We start from the raw sequence: 18214 nt of genomic DNA, 5'->3' as shown, positions 1-18214 counted from the left end.
GTTGCATAACTCAGAACATTCTAGAAGCCACTGAACTGTATGCTTTAAATGAGTGAATTTTATAGTTTCTGAAATATATCTCAATATATCTGTATATGAAAACGTCCCAGAAATATGGAGTAAATTTGAAGAGAAGGGAAATCTTTATGAAGACATTGACATTTGACCTATGGATTAAAGGCAGAGGAGTAGTTTTCTGCATAAAGTAAAAGGACTTTTCAGCCAAAGAGAAAAGCAAGAGATTGTGAACTACATGGTACAACGGACCCTTGAACAACACTAGTTTGAACTGTATGGGCCCTCTTATACCTGGAGTTTTCCAATAAGTACAGTACAGAACTGTAAATGTACTTTCTTTTCCTTATGATTTTCTTAATACCATTTTCTTTTGTCTACCTTTATTGTAAGAATACAGTATATAATACATATAACATAAATCAAATGTGTTTATCGACTGTTATCAGGTTTCAGTAGGCTATTAGTAGTTAAGTTTTGGGAGAATCAAAAGTTATGCATGGATTTTCAACAGCTCAGGGGGCAGCACCCCAACCCCTACCATGTTGTTCAAGGGTCACCTATATTTGGGAAATGTGTGACCAAGTCATGCCTAGAAAAAGGTTTGTGGGAAATAAGAATAGAAAAGAGGGGGTGTGCCTGGGTCGCTCAGTTGGTTAAGCCTCCGACTCTTGGTTTTGGCTCAGGTTGTGATCTCAGGGTCATGAGATCGAGCCCTGTGTCTGGCTCCACACTCAGGGGGAAGTGTGATTGAGATTCTCCCCCTCTCCCTCTGCCCCTTCAGTTCCTGCTCTCTCTCAAATAAATAAGTAAAGTATTTAAAAAAAAAAAAAAGTAAGAATGGAAAGGAGGGCCTGGATTAGCCAGTCTCATCAGGAAAGAGAAGGAGTGACCAAAAAGGGGTAATTAAAGAGAATGCGATGAAGAGATTGACCACAGAGGTGTGGACAGAGGTAAAAGAATCCAAAAGGAATGATGAAGCTCACCTCAGACCAACAACAGCAGGAAGTTGTTACGGTCTCTAAGCCTAAGGTCCAATGGAGGAGGAAATGAGCAGAACTTAGTGACTATAGGAAAGAATCAAATTGATTTGGACGTGAGGCAGAGGAATGCAGCCACTGCCAAACCCTTAGAGGAAAGAAGCCCAAGGGTGGGGCAGGGGATGGAATACCATGATTGCTATCTTTCCCACCCTCCAGTCTCCTGTCAGCTGACCCACAAGGCAGAGCACAGAACCTGTTGATATAGTCCATACAGGTCAGCCTCCTGGGGTGGAGAGCCAGGCCAAGTGTGAAGAGTGAGTCTGGAGAGGAAACAGCTCAGGGCCAGATCATAAAAGACCTGTGTGCCTTGCCAAGCAGTCTGGACTTTGTCCTGCAGACAGGAGGAAACCATAAAAAGGGTTTAAGTAGGGAAGTGACTGTAATGTGATAGTTTAGATGGGGAGAGCCTAAAACTGGTTCTCAAAGTATGGTACCCAGACCAGCAGCATCTGCATCACCTGGGAACTTGTCAGAAATGCAAATTCTTGGGTCCCCTCACTAAATTATGGGAGTGGGACCCAGGAATCCGTATTTTAACAAGATTCTTCAAGTGTGATTCTGGTGTGTGCCGAAGTTGGAGAACCACTGGCCTAGAACATTATTCCTGAGTCACATGCTCAGCAGAATTACTGGAAAATATTTACGTGTAGTAGATATGCATAGAAATAGTCTGGAGGGATATACTTCAAAATATTAAAAATTCTTATCTCTAGGTGGTAAAATTACATGGGTTTTACTTTCTTCTTTTATGTGTATTTTAGTGAATTTTCATAATGCACATGCATTTTGAGATAAGAAATATAAGTTATTTAAAAGAGAAGGCAGTGCTTGCTTCAGCAGCATATACTAAAATTGGAACAATACAGAGAAGATTAGCATGGTCCTTGCACAGGGAGGACATGCAAATTCGTCAAATGTTCCATGTTTTTAAAAAAATAATTCAAAAATAAAAGAGAAGGCAGAAAATATAATGGAAATATGTTAATACTTAAACAGTTAAAATTTTAAAAATATGTGTATATAACTAAATTACCATAAACAAAGTTAAAAGAGATGTCAGGCTGAGAAGAATTTGTAAATTATATGACAGTCGGTTGATAAGAAAAAGAATATCCCAATATAAAAGTTGGCTAAAGTCGTAAACCATAGTCTAAAAAAGAAGAAATGTGAATGAGAATTCACAATGAGAATGAATAAGAATGTGAATTTTTAAAAATGTGGATATGACTTTTTAAAAAAATGTTGCCAATAATCAAAGAAATGAAAAATTAAAACAAGGCACACTTTTTGCTTATCTGATTGGCAAAGATTGAGGAGTACAGTTTTGTGAGAGTGTGGAAAATGAATATTTTATCATGGTTTCAATAAGAATATAAAAAGTTACAAAATTTTTAAAAATTTTTTTAAAGATTTTATTTATTTATTTGAGAGAGAGAGAATGAGAGACAGAGAGCATGAGAGGGAGGAGAGTCAGAGGGAGAAGCAGACTCCCTGCTGAGCAGGGAGCCCGATGTGGGACTCGATCCTGGGACTCCAGGATCATGACCTGAGCCGAAGGCAGTCGCTTAACCAACTGAGCCACCCAGGCACCCAAAAGTTACAAAATTTTTAGATGGAAATTTCAAAATATCTTCTGAAAGCCTTAAAATACAGTTTTTGATCAGATAGGAATTTTTCCTGAGAATATAATCAGATAATTGTCCATAAGTGTATGTTTACTTAATAAATATTGAAAAGATGCTAAACTACACTACTAATCTGAGAAAGTGGACTGAAAACAATAAGCTATATTTCATCCATGACACTGTCAAAGCTTAACATTTTTTCCAAAGTCAAGCATTGTCAAGGTTCTGAAAATACAGATGTGTATTGTTGGTATACCCACTTTGGAAGACAAATTTGACACTCTCTATTAAAAAAAAATACTATGCTTACTCCGACCCAGTGACTCTACCTTTGGTGTCTAACCTAGAGAAAAAGATACACATCTGCAAAGAGAGAGAAATAAGCACATGCATGTTCACCTACTATTCATGATAGAACCCCCACAAAAAAGAGGAGCAGCCTAAATTTCCATACATAAGGAACAGATAAATAAGAGATAGTAACACTGTAGGGGCGCCTGGGTGGCTCAGTTGGTTAAGTGACTGCCTTGGGCTCAGGTCATGATCCTGGAGTCCAGGGGTCAAGCCCCGAATCAGGCTGCCTGCTAAGCAGGGAGTCTGCTTCTCCCTCTGACCCTCCCCCCCATGTGGTCTCTCTCTCTCTCTCTCTCTCAAATAAATAAATAAATAAAATCTTAAAAAAAAAAGAGATAGTAACACTGCAATATGAGGGAATGAGTTAGATTTCTGTAGAACTACATAGGAACAGATTATCAAAAAGATTACTGAAAGAAAAAGCAAACTACAGAATGATATATGCAGAACAATACTATTTATGTAAAAAAATAAGATTCTACTAAATGTTTTTGATACATATATGATGCATGTATATTATGTATAAAAATGGATTACAGTGTGCACCAAACTCATCATAGTTATTTCCTCTGCAGAGAAAGGAGGGGACCAATTTAGAAGACAGTCGCCAAAGGGAGTTTTCATTTTACTTGGAACAGTCTCATCTCTCTTTTTTTTAAAGAAGAATATTTGTATACTTTAAAAATATTTGCATACTTTAAAAACACATGGAAAAGCTGGGAAATAATGTCTTGAAACCTCAATAGCAATTAATTTTGGGTAGTGGGAAATGGGTATTAGTTTCTGCTTTTTAGGTTTTATTTATTAAAAATTCAAGCTCTTCCCCAAAAGAGATGTATATAAAGAATCTTTACCATAGTTTTGTTGAAGAAGAAGAGGAAGGAGGAGGAGGGGAAGGAGGAGAAGAAGAAAGAAGGGTGGAGGGAAGGAAGGAAGGAAAGGAAAGGAAAGGAAAAAAGAAAAAAGTCTGAAAGGCTGTATGGTATATGATTCTGGCTGCTAGGGTTTGGGGGAAGGAGGGATGAATAGGAGGAGCACAGAGGATTTTGAGGGCAGTGAAACCACATTGTATGATATTTTAATAGTGGATATATGTCATGTTATATGTGTTCAAACCCACAGCACGGATGACACCAAGTGTGAATCCTAATGTAAACTTGGGACTTTGGGTGATAACGATGTGTCAAGGTAGGTTCACCAGTCGTAACAAATGTACCGCTCTGATGAAGGATGTGGATGATGGGGAGGCTGTGCATGTGTGGGGGCAGAGGGTATATGGGATATTTCTGTACATTGCTCTCGGTTTTGCTATGAACCTAAAACTACCCTAAAAAAATAAAGTCTATTAAAAAAAAAACAACTTAAAAGTTCCAACATAGAGGGTTGATAAAATTATGATATACTGTAGAAGAAAGGTATGGTATACCTTTCCTTTGGTAGAAGAAACTATCATTAACAACAATAATATGAGGACATTTTTAAGTTTACAGGGAAGTATAAGATTAAAGTTTTTCAAAAGGCAGGTGCAGGGACGCCTGGGTGGCTCATCGGTTAAGCGTCTGCCTTGGCTCAGGTCATGATCCCAGTGTTGTGGGATGGGCCTGTATCGGCTCTTTGCTCCGCAGGGAGCCTGCTTCTCCCTCTGCCCCTCCCCACTGCTTGTGCTCTCTCTCTCTCTCTCTCTGATGAATGAATGAATGAATGAATAAATAAATAAATAAATAAATAAATAAATAATTTTTTTTTAAAAGGCAGGTGCAAACAGAATCTTAGGAATCCATTTTGTGAAAAAGAAATGAACATTTCTGAAAGATGGATCTATGGTAATGTGTCTTATAGTTTATCTGTATTTTCTCACTTATCTTAAGAGAGCCTTATTAATTAAAATAAAGAAAGCTGACAAAAGAAAAGGAATCTAGCAAGGATAGGGAAGAAAGATAAGTCAGTGGCACACCTAGTATTGCCCTAGGGGATATTTGATTTTTATTTGGTTTCTAGTGCTCCCTTTTGTTATCTGGGAAAAAAACACACACACACAACTGTCCAGCAGCTCCTTTTCCCAAAAAGACACCCAGAATTTCATGCTGCCACGGGAACCCCTCTGATGGGCAAAAAGGATTTGAAACATAATTTCAAATGAAAATGCAAGTGATTTATTGTGTTACCTCCTAAGGTGGGACAACTGAGGACACAGCAATGCATTCCATGTATAGGAACCTGGGTTCCAGTAGCCACCAGTATTTCTACACCATAGAGAGCCAAGCCCCCTGACTCAGAATCACCTGGAGTGCCTCTTGAAAAGGAAAGCTCCACCCAAGGCCTGACCCTTGGGGCAAGAGGCCCGGGCACCAGCAGAAATAAGCACTCTGGAAGATTTCCTATGCACTCTCAAACTCAAAAACCTTTGCCAGACACTAATCACCGAATCACTGGGATTTTTCAGAAACCTGGATTCTTCATTAAAGGGCCAGTCCTAACAATTGAGGTGAGGATCGTGTCTTTGAGCTTGCTTTGAAGAGTCCCAACACCAGAGAGATAGAAGCTATTGTTATCAGTTACACTCCCTCAGGAGGCAGAACCTTGGCATTTTACAGATGACCAGAGACAGAAGGAAATGCTTTCAGAATGAATTATCTTTAGGGAGCCCCCGGTTGGAGAGTATGGGTCAGGGAATTCCTCTCAATCTAAAGCACAGAGGAATGGTGCGGAGAGCCAGGGCCGGACCTATCACATAGGTGATGAGCGTGTAAGGACATAAATCAAACTTCCCAGAATGCAGGGAATTCTTCTGATGCATTGCAAAAAAAGTCTGTTTTTGACAAAGGACCGTCTTCAGTCCCTAAGTACCTCAGGATGATAACAAGACTTGCTAAATATTCCTTAGAAAACTCTAAAAATGATTTGCCCTATCCCTTTCCTTCTTCCAACCAATTTCTAACTGTAGGATGTGGAGACAGAACAGGAAAGCAAAACGTGTCCTCCCCAGTAAATGTGAGTTTTTGCGCATGTGGAACACCCTCCAGGGTAGAATGTTCTAGACCTCCACTGTTCCCTATGTAATCACTGGCCACGTGTGGCTATTGAGCACTTGCAATGTGGCTGGTATGAATTGAGAAGGGCTGTAAGTGTAAAACACATAGATTTTGAAGACAGTGTAAAAAAAAGAATGTAAATTACTTAATTTTTATTTGATTACATGTTGAAAAGATATTTTGTTAAATAAAATATATTATTACAATTGCTTTCTTCTCCTGTTTTTTCATACTTTTTTTTTAAAATGTGGCTACTAGAACACCTTAAAGTATATATGTGACTTGTATTTCTGTCAGATAGCAGTGCCTGAGAACGAAAAAGTGAGCAGGTGCTGCCTAGCAAAAAGGTAAGTGGGAGATAGGTACTCTATTGCTTTTCAACCTAGCCCAAACTGAAGCTCAGCTTCCATTTCAAAAACGTCTCTCTCTGAACTTCTCTCAATTGCTGAGATTTCGCTCCTTTTCTTTGGTGACGTTCCTCGTGGTGAAATGAGAGATGAACTCTTATTTTCATTTTTTTCATCTCTCAGTTCTTCAAGGTCAGAGGCCACGGTGCCTTCTGTGTTTTGCATGGCTCTTCAGCCACGATGAATGCAAGATAAAGATTTGACCCACAGTGATCACCATCTGTGCAAACTCCCTTCTGTTTTTCACACCTGACGGGTGTTCATCAGCATTTGTGGTTGTTCATTAGCACTCAGGTTTATAGATGAACAACCGTAGCTAATTGATGAGCATTATTGCTAATGAGTAAAAGCTGATTGAGAGATGATAACAGAGTTCTAGTTAACTCTGAACAATAGATCAAAAGGCAATTCAAGCACCAGAAGACACCTGTTTTGTGTAAAGCATAGGGGAGTAAGTATACACTTAACCAGGAAAAAAAGAAGCACTGAGATTAGAATTGTACATAGAGTACGCATTCGGTAACCAAAGCAGGAAAGACTTTGGTCTGAAAAGGGAATAGCTGGCTAGAAGGGATTTTAGACATGAGTTTAGGTTTTAGAGCAGCTTAAGACATGTCTCCTAAGCTGGGCAAAGCTAGAGTCTATTGCAGCTCTTTGTTTAATTACACATTGAGCTCTTCTTATGAACTGATAAATAGCTTGTGCAAGTGTACATACATCTACTCCAGCACACAATGTGTGTGCACATGCACACACGTTTGCTCACACACTTCACCTCACACCATCCTCCTTCTATGGCTAAAAGCTCCACAGTTCCCATAAAAACCCCTCATGGGAAACGAGGAGCTTTTCAAATATGAATCTGGAAAAATTTAGAGGATTATAATGTTTAATCTTAAAACATTTGTTATTCTGCGGCTGCTTGTACCAGTGGGCAATTACCAAAACAAGGATTAACTAAAATCCGACTTTGGCCAGTTCAGGAAAATCTGTGGGTCAAAGGGAGGAGTTTGTGAAAATCACAAACACATTTTAAAGGATTAAGCAACTCACTTGCAGTGTTTCTGTGGGACCTGCCCCATTCCCTACTGCTCCAATACTCTCCCCCGCCCCCCCCACAACGCCTACTCTTTGTTTTCATATTGTTTGTTGGTTTTTTGTTTTTGATTTTTTTTCCCTGAAGATTTTATTTATTTATTTGACAGAGAGAGACACAGCGAGAGAGGGAACACAAGCAGGGGGAGTGGGAGAGGGAGAAGCAGGCTTCCTGCTGAGCAGGGAGCCCGATGCGCGGCTCGGTCCTGGGACTCTGGGATCATGACCTGAGCCGAAGGCAGACACTTCATGACTGAGCCACCCAGGTGCCCCTGTTTGTTGGTTTTTAAATGTTGCAACCTAGTGACAACTAGAAATAACCTGTTTGCAAGATTCATTTCTAAAAATTAAAATGATTCTAGAAAATTAGGAGCTATCAGCCATTCACACCTTTGTATGAACTTGTTCAATGACACCTGAGACCAGCTGTGTTGGAAAAATAGATGGAGGGGCTCTGACTGAGGAGAGGAGAGGGCAAGTAATCTGCTGGACTTGGAGCACCTTCGGAATTCAGACAGACCTTGGAAGGTACCGTGGGGAAGAACACTGAGTGCCGTGAGGAAATGCAAGTCTGATGAGAAGGGCACCAGCTACGGAGAGAGCAGGGCCCAAAGTGAGGTAAGGACATGGATGAAGACACGCTCCACCTGGTTCAGATCCTCCTAGGGCGCCATCCACTGGCTCAGGAGAAGGAAAAGGAATGCTCTTTCCTCTCTTCCGCCCTCTGTATTCCTGCGAAGACCGTCCCCTTTCCCCACCAGACTTTGCACGATTAATGCTGTGACTATTCTGTGGTGTGTTTGCTTTTTTGGTCTAGCCTGGGAACCTGATCACCATTTAAAACATTAGTTGTTTTTTGTTTTCTTGTTTTTTGGTTTTTTTTTTTTAAAGTATTCTCTACTGCAAGCGGGTGAAATGGGCACAAAATGAACTCTGGGGACAAAATAATTCTTTTTTTTAAAGATTTATTTATTTATTTTGAGAGAGTGAGAATGAGAGAGAGAGAGAGAGAGAGAGAGAGAGAGAGCACATGAGAGGGGGGAGGGTCAGAGGAAGAAGCAGGCTCCTCGCTGAGCAGGGAGCCTGAGGTGGGACTCGATCCCTAGTCTCCAGGATCACGACCCGAGCTGAAGGCAGTCGCTTAACCAACTGAGCCACCCAGGCGCCCGGGACAAAATAATTCTTAAGAATAAACTACCCATATATATAGTTTGGATAATAGCCTCATGCTTCTGATAAAGTTATTTTTATACTCGAGATGATTAATCTATGATCCCTTAATAAAAAAGTAATTTTTAATGAAAAAATTCATTTCATAAAAAAACCACATTATCTTTTTAAGCTCATTTTTATCATTATTCTGCAGACTGGTGAAAATGTTTTTAAGAACGGCATGTGGGGCCCTGTTCTAAGCTGCTGCAGCCTCAGTACTAGCGGGGTTTTTCCAGAATTCTCTCTGCATTCCATCTGATGATACCTACCAGGCTGACTTCCTCTCTTCCTGGTTCAAAACCACTCCCCCCACCCCCCACCCCAAGCCTATCACCATGTTTCTCTTTCCTATTTGAGGGAAAATGCTCAGCTCCCTGCACCCAGTAAGGAACTGGTCTTTTCTCAGCTCAGGATCTGATGCCACACTTCTGCCCAAGTTGAGTAAAATGACATGTACTTCATTTCTGGAACTCAATAGCAGAATGAAGACACAAGAGAAAAATACAGAGCATTGCACAGCATTTTGAGGAGGGTTGTTCTCTTTTATTATAAATGCAGGAGATGGAGGGTGCCGGTAAATAGCTAACAACTGGGTCTGCAGGGAAAGCTCTAATTTGTAGCATTTGCAGGTTTGCATGATGTACCCCTTCCCACCATGATTGAATTCTAGCTACCAATGTGATGTCCCTGACTGGATTGACCAGAGTGCAGTTGAGGAGGGATGTACTGCAGTATACCATGATGTAGTATTTGCACCATTCAGTTTCAGGTGGAATCTCAAGATCATAGATAACAGTAAAATGTAGTAACAATGAACATGTGATGAGTTCTGAGTATTTATCACCTTTGTTTTTAATATAACTTATTTAACTATAAGTTTATATGATTAAGTTTTTAATACTAACGGTGTTTAACAACTGGCTCACAGGGGCCCCTGGATGGCTCAGTCAGTCAAGCATTGGACTCTTGATTTCAGCTCAGATCATGATTTCAGGGTCATGAGATCCAGCCTCGGGTCAGATTCCACGCTCAGAATCTGCTTGAGATTCTCTCCACACACACCCCCCTTCATGTGTTATCTCTCTCAAAAAGCAAAACAAAACAAAATCAACTGGCTCACAAAATCCCTGAAATCTAACAATGGGTTTTTCTGAGGCAGTGCCATGGGGCTTTGGCGTGCCACAGATGCAGCTCTACCTTGAGCAGGGAGGGGACTCTTCACCTATACATTTTAAGCAGGGGTATGTATCGTGAAAAGGCTTCTCAAGATGATAGCTGAAGGGATTTGCCACCAGAGTTTTAGGGATACAATCAAACACATTTTTTTTTTAATTTTAAAGATTTTTATTTATTTATTTGACAGAGAAAGACAGAGAGAGAGGGAACACAAGCAGGGGTGGTGGGAGAGGGAGAAGCAGGCTTCCCGCTGAGCAGGGAGCCTGACATGGGGCTCGATCCCAGGATCCTGGGATCATGACCTGGGCAGAAGCCAGCTGCTTAACTGACTGAGCCACCCAGGCGCTCCACAATCAAACACATTTAAAATCATATATTCATCTGAGACATCTGGGTTTTCTTTAGAGTTTCCCATCCTAGCATTGACCTTACTCAAAACTCTTCAACTTGCAAATTCTAGGGGGCTCGTAGCCAGAGGTGGTATAGCTTCCAGCATAGTTCACTTTCTTGTGTAAGTCAAGAGGGGGACGACCCTGCTATTCAGAATCACTGTTACACGTGAGTGAAAAGTAACGGGGTTATGTTTTACTTGCTCTAACTATGTTTAGATTTAAATGAGTATAATTTCCTAAAACAATAACATAAATCCCAGAGAAGAAAACCTGTCACTTTCAGGAAAGCAAAGCCAGAATAAAGCATTTCAATATCTCCTTTTCCACTTTAGCTGGGTGGTTAGTCTTCTGACAACCCAAAATATTATTTTAGGAGCTTGAGACACAGGGAGAGGGCACAGACAACCCAAGAGAAAAGGTTACAATCACAGTTTGGTGAAAAGAAAACACTCTCACAAAGATAATATGCCATGACATATTGTATGGCATATGTGTGGCTTTCCATGAGAAATTCCACATCACAAGGTTCTCATGTAATACAGGACTAAAGTCGCCCCTAATCTCCAAATCCAGTGTCGAAGTGCTAGCATAACCTGCTGTGAAACAAGGCTCTTATATAAATCCTACATGCTGTATTATTTCAGCTACAAAGGAGATTATATCTGCCAGGATAATTCCCGAGGAAAGTTACAGAAAAAGTAAGCAGAATTCTTTCCCTCCACAGAGCACCCAGCCCAACTTCTACGTGTAGATAAGGTTTTGCCACATGGAGACTGACCATTTTGGGGTTAAAGAGCCCATGCAGAGATTGGATGTTTAAAGAGAAAAAGAATATGAAAATTATGTGACATACTCAGTAGGGGATATTTTGAGAGCTAACTTGGGATGGTTTATCTAAAATGCATGGCCAGGGAATTTTTACCAATGGAAGGTCAGTAGAGTCTTCACATGAGAATTCCTGATCCAGAGTGACAGGACTGTGTACCTGGAGGCAAGACTTCAGCCTTCCAAACCAGAAACAGCATTAAGAAGGCCACGCGATGCAGAAAGTACTTGGCATTTTCTGTTTGTTATTCTTGATAAGTTTCAGGTTGCTATCTTCAGTTTTTAGATCCTATCTTTATTTCCTAATCAGATGTTCAACTTCTTTAAATGTATGTGACTGTAACATGCTGGTGTGTAACAGTGCTGAGATCAACAAAGCCAATTTTCTCGTTTGGGTTCACCTTGTGTTCTCGGTTGAATTTTGTCCCACCCCACCACCAAATACTTTTGCTGAAATCCTAACCCCCAGTACCTTAGGGTGTGACCTTATTTGGAAATAGGGATTTTACAGAGATAATCAAGCTAAAGAGAGGTCATTAAGGTGGGCCCTAATCCAATATGACTGGAGTCTTTATAAAAAGGGGAAATTTGGACACAGAGACAGACACACATGGAGGGAAGACTATGTGAAGGGACATAGGGAATGAACAGCCAACTGCAAGCCAAGGAGAGAGGCCTGGAACAGATCTTCCCTCACAGCGCTTAGAAGGAACCATCGGCCCACACCTTGATTTTGGACTAATAGCCGACAGAACTGTGACACAATAAATTTTTGTTATTTAAGCCACCCAGTCTGTGGTACTTTGTTATGTGTCTCTAGCAAATGAACACATCCAGCATATCCTCAAGGGCCAGATAACTATGGTCAACAGAAGGTGCTTCCTTTTCCCTCAGACATTCATTCCTATCTGAAAGTTCCTTCAGCTACCCCACTGACATGATTAGAATTCATCTCTACCAGTTTAAGTTCCTTCAGGACATGATTCAGTTCTCTCAGCGAATACCAGACCTGGGCTAATAGGAAACATCAACTGTAACATCCACAAATAATAAAAACAAGTATCTAGGAAATTTGGCAATACATATCAAAAGCATACACATTGTATTTCTACTTCTAAAGACATACTCGTGGATGGGCACAAAAATTGAAGTAGGAAGTACATCAGTTATTTTTAATACCAAAAAATTGGAAGTGACTTATTGCACAATAGATGACTGACGAAATAAAGGATGGTTATCTTGACACAGTATTTTATTATGTAGCCATTAAAATGCAGATGTAAAAAAATGTACTGACATAGAAAATTCCCAAGATTTATTTTCAAATAAGATAAGCTAATTATAAAATAAAATGATCCAGGTTTGAAAGAGGAGGGCAGGAGAAGAACTGTTAATATTTCTCTCTGGTTTGTAAACTTAAGGGTGATTTTATTGCCTTAAGTAGCAGTATTTTCTAAATTCTCTATAAAACAACATGAATTCCTGTTATAATTAGAAAAAAAACCCTTGGGTATAAGAATTCGTAAAATAATTCTTATGGGCATGATCTTGAGATAATCTGGCCTAGCTTTAAATTTATATAACTATTTCATTTTCACATAATGCACATACATAAAAGCACACAAATTGTAAATGTACAGTATGATGAATTTTCAAAGTGAAATACCCATGTAACCAGCTCCCAGACAAAAAATTTGAGCAATGCTAGCACCCTAGAGCTCTCCTTCATGTAACTATCCCCTAAAGGTAACTACTCTTCTATCTTTTAATGCCATTATTATTTTTAACCTATTTTTTAGTTTTAGGTAAATATATACAATATATACTCTTTTGCTTAATGTTGTTTTTGTGAAGACTCATCCATATTTTTACAAGTAGACATGCCTTAGTCACTCTCATTGCCAGATACCAGGAGTTGCCAAATTATGGCTCACAGGCCAGTTGTTGATTTTGTAAATAAAATTTTATTGGGCCAGAGCTGTGCGCATTTCTTTACATCTTGGCTGCTTTCATGCTACAATGGCAGAGTTGAGTAGTTATAACAGAGATCACATGGCCCATTACAGAAGAAGTTTGCCACCTTCTGCTATATAGTATTAATTATGTGCCTGTGCCACAATCTATCTATCCATTCTACTTTGCAAAAACAACTGTGCTATTTCTAGTTTGGGGCTATGATGAGGTTGCCAGATTCAACAAGTAAAACTATAGACTTCCCAGTTAAAAATTTGAATTTCAGACCAACCAACAATATTTTTAGTATATCTCAAATATGGCCTGGCCACCCTGGGCTATAATAGAATAGCCATTAACATTCAAATATGTGTCTTTTGGTGAACACATATACACAGTCCTGTTGGGTTTATTCCTAGGAGTGAACTGCTGAGCTATAATATACCTATGTGTACGTTCACATTCAGCAGACACTAATAAAGAGTTTTCCAAAGCAGTTATTCAAATTGATCCTCTTACTGGCACTGTATGATTTAGTTGCCAATCAGTAATATAGTTAGTCCTTTTAATTTTAACCAATCTAATGGGTGTGTCGTAGTATCCCACGGTGGTCTTTACTTGCATTTTCCTGATGACTAATTAGTTTGAGCACCTTTTCGCATGCTCAGTTTCACATGATCACTTTGAAATTTCAGAATTTCACATGTGCACATGCTCATTGACCATTTGGATATGGGATTTGTATGTGTGTATGTGTAGTGCCTATTTAAGATTTTTGGCCATTTTTTGGGTTGGGTTATCTGCCTTTTTCATGCTAGTCAATGAAAATTTGGCATGATCTGGCTTAAAATGTTGAACTGGAACAATCAGATTTTTTTCTCTCTTTTTTCTCTTTCATTCTCTCTTTCTCTGTATTTTGACCTGGAAAAGATGTAGGAAAAAAGATGGGTTTCAGCCTGACAGGATCTGAAAATTCATAAGGTGATAGAGCATCACTGTCCAATAGAACTTTCTCAAATGACAAGAATACTCTATATCTGAGATACTCAAATATGGTAAACCTATCCTCATGTGGCCTCATTGTTTGAAATGTGGCAATTGTGACTGAGGAAGTGAATGTTACGTTTTATTTAATTTTAATTAATTTAAGTTTAAATAGCCACATGGGGCCAGTGGGGCTACAGAATTGAAGAGTACAGGTCTCATAGATGGGCCAAGCATAAACCAGTTATGAATAAGCTAGTGTAGGGATCCTAGCTAAGACAAAGGAGAGTTTCTTCTTCTTCTTCTTCTTCTTCTTCTTCTTCTTCTTCTTTTTAAAGTAATCTCTACACCCAATGTGGGGCTGGAACTCATGACCTGCATATAAAGAATCACATGCTCTTCTGGCTGAGCCAGCCAGGCACCCCTCAAAGGAGAGTTTCTGTTTCTGAATTCCCAGGAGCTGTTCAGATGAGACTGGTCTGAAGAGTTTTGAGTGGCTAGAGCTATTTTCATATCTCCTTTTACTGTGGTCTGATCTTATGAATGTTCCTGTTTTTAGATTTCTGTAAGATTGCATCTCCCTTGTACTGCCCTGATGCTGGTTTTTCAGCTTTTCCAAGTTCTCAATTAAACACAGTGAAATGAGTCTTTTCCAAGTGACTTTGCTGTGACTAAATTGATTAGTTGGCTCAGAATACTCTAAAGTCCTCTTCCTCAGGAAGAACCAAATTTTACCGTGAAGACCTTGACAGATTTACCAGCTTTACTCAACACCTCTTGGGGTGGCTGCCAAGTTCATAACACTTTTTCCTCTTTGCGAAGACTCCTAGACACACAGGGATAGGTGCTCAGTGACCATATTTAAGCCACTTGATCTTGTCATCTTCTCTACAGAGGAGTGGTTCAAAAACTTTCATGTGGTTCTGAATCAGTGGGAGGATTTGTTAAAACACAGATTGTGGGACCCATCCCTGCAGTTTCTTTTCCAGTAGGTCTGTGGATGGGACCCAAGCATTTGCATTTATAACAAGTTCTCAGGTGATACTGATACTGATGCTGCAGGTCTGGGGCCCCACACTTTAGGAACCACTGCTGTAGATAATTACCTCAGGGATAGTCACCCTGAGATAGGGCTATCAGCTTCTCTCAGGAATTTGTGACTTGGAACAAAGAGATGTGGAGACTGAGGGCTGTTAGAGCAGCGCTCTGGAGAGAAGTTCCAAAAACTATCACTGTTTCAATTATCTCAGCTGGTAGGTGGAGGCTTGGTTACTTAATCCTTTCACTTAATCCTATTACTTTCGTTATTTTCCAGAAACTGGCCATAGAAAAGTTTCTCTTGCCTGCCCCTAAAAGAACTTGAACTTTAGACACAAGTATTAGACCCAAGAACTTGTGTCTTTAGACACAAGAACTTAGAACTTGAGAACTATGACACAAATATATCAGTTATGGGTTCCACCAGAAAAACAAAAACCATTCTCAGTATTTAAAACAGACATAACATAGTACAGAGAATTGGTCATGGGGTGATAGAAAGTCTGAGAAGCCAAACAGGCAATGAGAGATTAGCAACAGCAGGAAGCCCCTCTGCCCCTAGGCTGGAGGGACCAGGGGAGAAGGTGGCATTAACAGAGGCTGGGGTGAACTGGAAGAAGCTGGAACCACAGTGGACCAGCCCAACGTGGGAAATGCTGCTACCCTTGCCAGAAACATCACCCAGCGGTGGAGAAGTGGAAGTGGAGAAATGGGTCTCACGTTTGCTCTTGCTTCCAACCTCTCGGCAAGGCCTTTCTCCGAACAGGAGCGGGGGGCAGATGGCCTGTGATAGTGAGGACAGCTTGGGGCAGTGGGGAAGGACAAGGCATGGATCTGAAAACAAGCCAAGGACAAGCACTGTTCAATTTGGATTTCTCATTTTTTTTCCAAAGTACATTTTGCCTACTTACAGTTTAGTGAGATAATATGTGCTTGCTATATAATTTCTAATAGTTTCTTAAGAACAAATTTTTAAAAAAATTTAAATAGCTTTTTATTGTTTCATAATTACGGTTGACATTTGAGATAATCTTCAGGGGAAAACTGCACATGATAACAAGAACCAGCATCTGAATTTTCAATGGCAGAAGTGTTCCTATTTGTCTCATCTAATTTAATGCTCAAAAACCTTGTGAAGTAGGTTTTGTTGTTAACTCCATTTGAAGAATAAGAAAGTTGAGGCTCAGAGGGAGTAAGCAACACAGAATAAGCAAAGTCACATTGCTCAAAAGTGGTAAAATGGCATGATCCCAAACCTGGGCTCAGCACATAACCTCAATTGTTGCAAAACACCAAGCTATTGTGTGAAAACACATGCAAAGCTACAAACTTAAAATTCTTTCTCTATTTATATCTCATTTCCTCCCTTATCTAAAGCCCAAGGTGTAGAGTAAAACCTTGTAACCAGAACTGAGAGAGGTTATTTTGAAAGATCAGCAAAATACCCTAAGACACCTTCCCCCTCCTCCACCTGTAGATGGTCAATTAAATCTATTCTCAGTAGTCCCACAGTTTCCTAATTAATAGGCAACGATTATGGGGCAAGACGGGGTCTTTCATAAGATCATTCTAGAATAACAGCAACCATTTAAAAAAGAAAAGAAAAAAAGCAAAGAGCATGTAAATTAAGCTAGACAGAGTGGGAGTTTTTGATGTCTCATGAGACTACTTAGTCACTTAGAATTAAATACAAACACACAATGAGTGTATGTGAATGTATGTGCATGCATCTCATAGAGAGGAAGAGAGAGACAGTTCCCTTCTGTCTCGATAGAAGTTGTTAATCTTCCTCTGGTCCCACGTCCGCAGACTGCCTTTCTGATGCTGAAGAGCCATCTTTGTTTCCCCTGGTTACCAATGAAACCACGTACAGGGATCAGTTCAAATCCATCACCACTTACAGAAAAATGCTTCCAAATACAACAGCTTACTTTCTGTATCTGTTATCGACATATCTATTGAATAGGAAGGACAGCTCACATGTGCGCATCCACACATTTTTGTGCTTAGAGTCTACCGTATATGATGTCTTTTACATATGGAAAGGAGCTGTGTAACATGGCACATCCCTATAACATTAATTGCTATAGAGAATGGAATTTTTTTCTGCAGGCAGGCTCCATCCTCTCCTTCATTGCTGAAGACCCAAGAGAAATTGCTGTAAAGTGATTTGTCCTATAAAGTTACTCCTTGGAGTGCACCTCAATAATATACTTTTATCTATAAGGATAAGCCCTGCCTTATAGAGAGTCTCCACATCCAATTTATTGACTCAATAAATTTCAGGCTTACTGATTATGTTTCCATCTAAAAGCTTTACACAGTTATAAAACTGGAGAGCCTTTAGAATCATTTCAGGTCAAGTTTCTTTCTGAATATTTTTCCACAATGAGCTGCAATACATTAAGCCTACCCATTAACTAGAATATCACCAGTTATACTCTTGATCTGATGGCCAAGGGAACATTTGCATTGTCTGGGTTCCATTTAACACAATATTTGAAATGGATAGAGTAGTTGAGAACATTCAAATTTATCTTCCTTCAGTGGAGAAAAATGTGTATGGTCTGTAAGGAATAGGCTTGTTAAAAGAAAATCAGAATTCAGCACTAAAACTCCTCTCTCAGCAAAGCAAAGCATCTCTCTCTCTCCCCTGAGATCCTCAACCAGTTCCATGAACATTTTTCTCTTGAACCCAAGTTAGTGTTGCATAATGAAATGAAAGAATAAGAGTGATAAGCTTTCCACCAATGATTAGGTGGAGTTGTTTTAAATCTTAATCATGAACTTTTTTGTACAGTCTTCTAGAGATTTTGCTAGTGGAAATAAGGGTGTGAGCTGATCCTTATTTGTGATTGAGATACATCAAGTGCCATTATAAGTTACCTTTACAACTGGAATAACTAGATGCATCGATTTCTTTTACTCACTTAAAAAGACACCTGGAGATTTGCTCTCAGTGTTAATTTTTGATAATACTTGGTATTCATTGAATAATGAAAAATGTCACGGTAAAATTTTTAATACGAAAATAAAATCTTCCTAAAGGGTCAGAACTCTGCT

General features: G+C 39.6%; 1 non-coding gene across 1 annotated transcript; it reads left to right on the top strand.

Annotated features, from left to right (window-relative positions):
- The first annotated feature begins 1884 nt into the window (after window positions 1-1884).
- LOC113910607 lies at window positions 1885-1987 on the top strand. Its single transcript, XR_003516119.1, has one exon. It is a non-coding gene; the product is annotated as a U6 spliceosomal RNA (small nuclear RNA).
- The last annotated feature ends 16227 nt before the right edge of the window (window positions 1988-18214 follow it).

Source organism: Zalophus californianus, chromosome 6 (genome assembly GCF_009762305.2).
Source record: "Zalophus californianus isolate mZalCal1 chromosome 6, mZalCal1.pri.v2, whole genome shotgun sequence".
Classification (NCBI taxonomy): domain Eukaryota; kingdom Metazoa; phylum Chordata; class Mammalia; order Carnivora; family Otariidae; genus Zalophus; species Zalophus californianus.
Note: the sequence above shows the minus strand (reverse complement) of the source record. Positions and strands in the feature narration are given on the sequence as shown.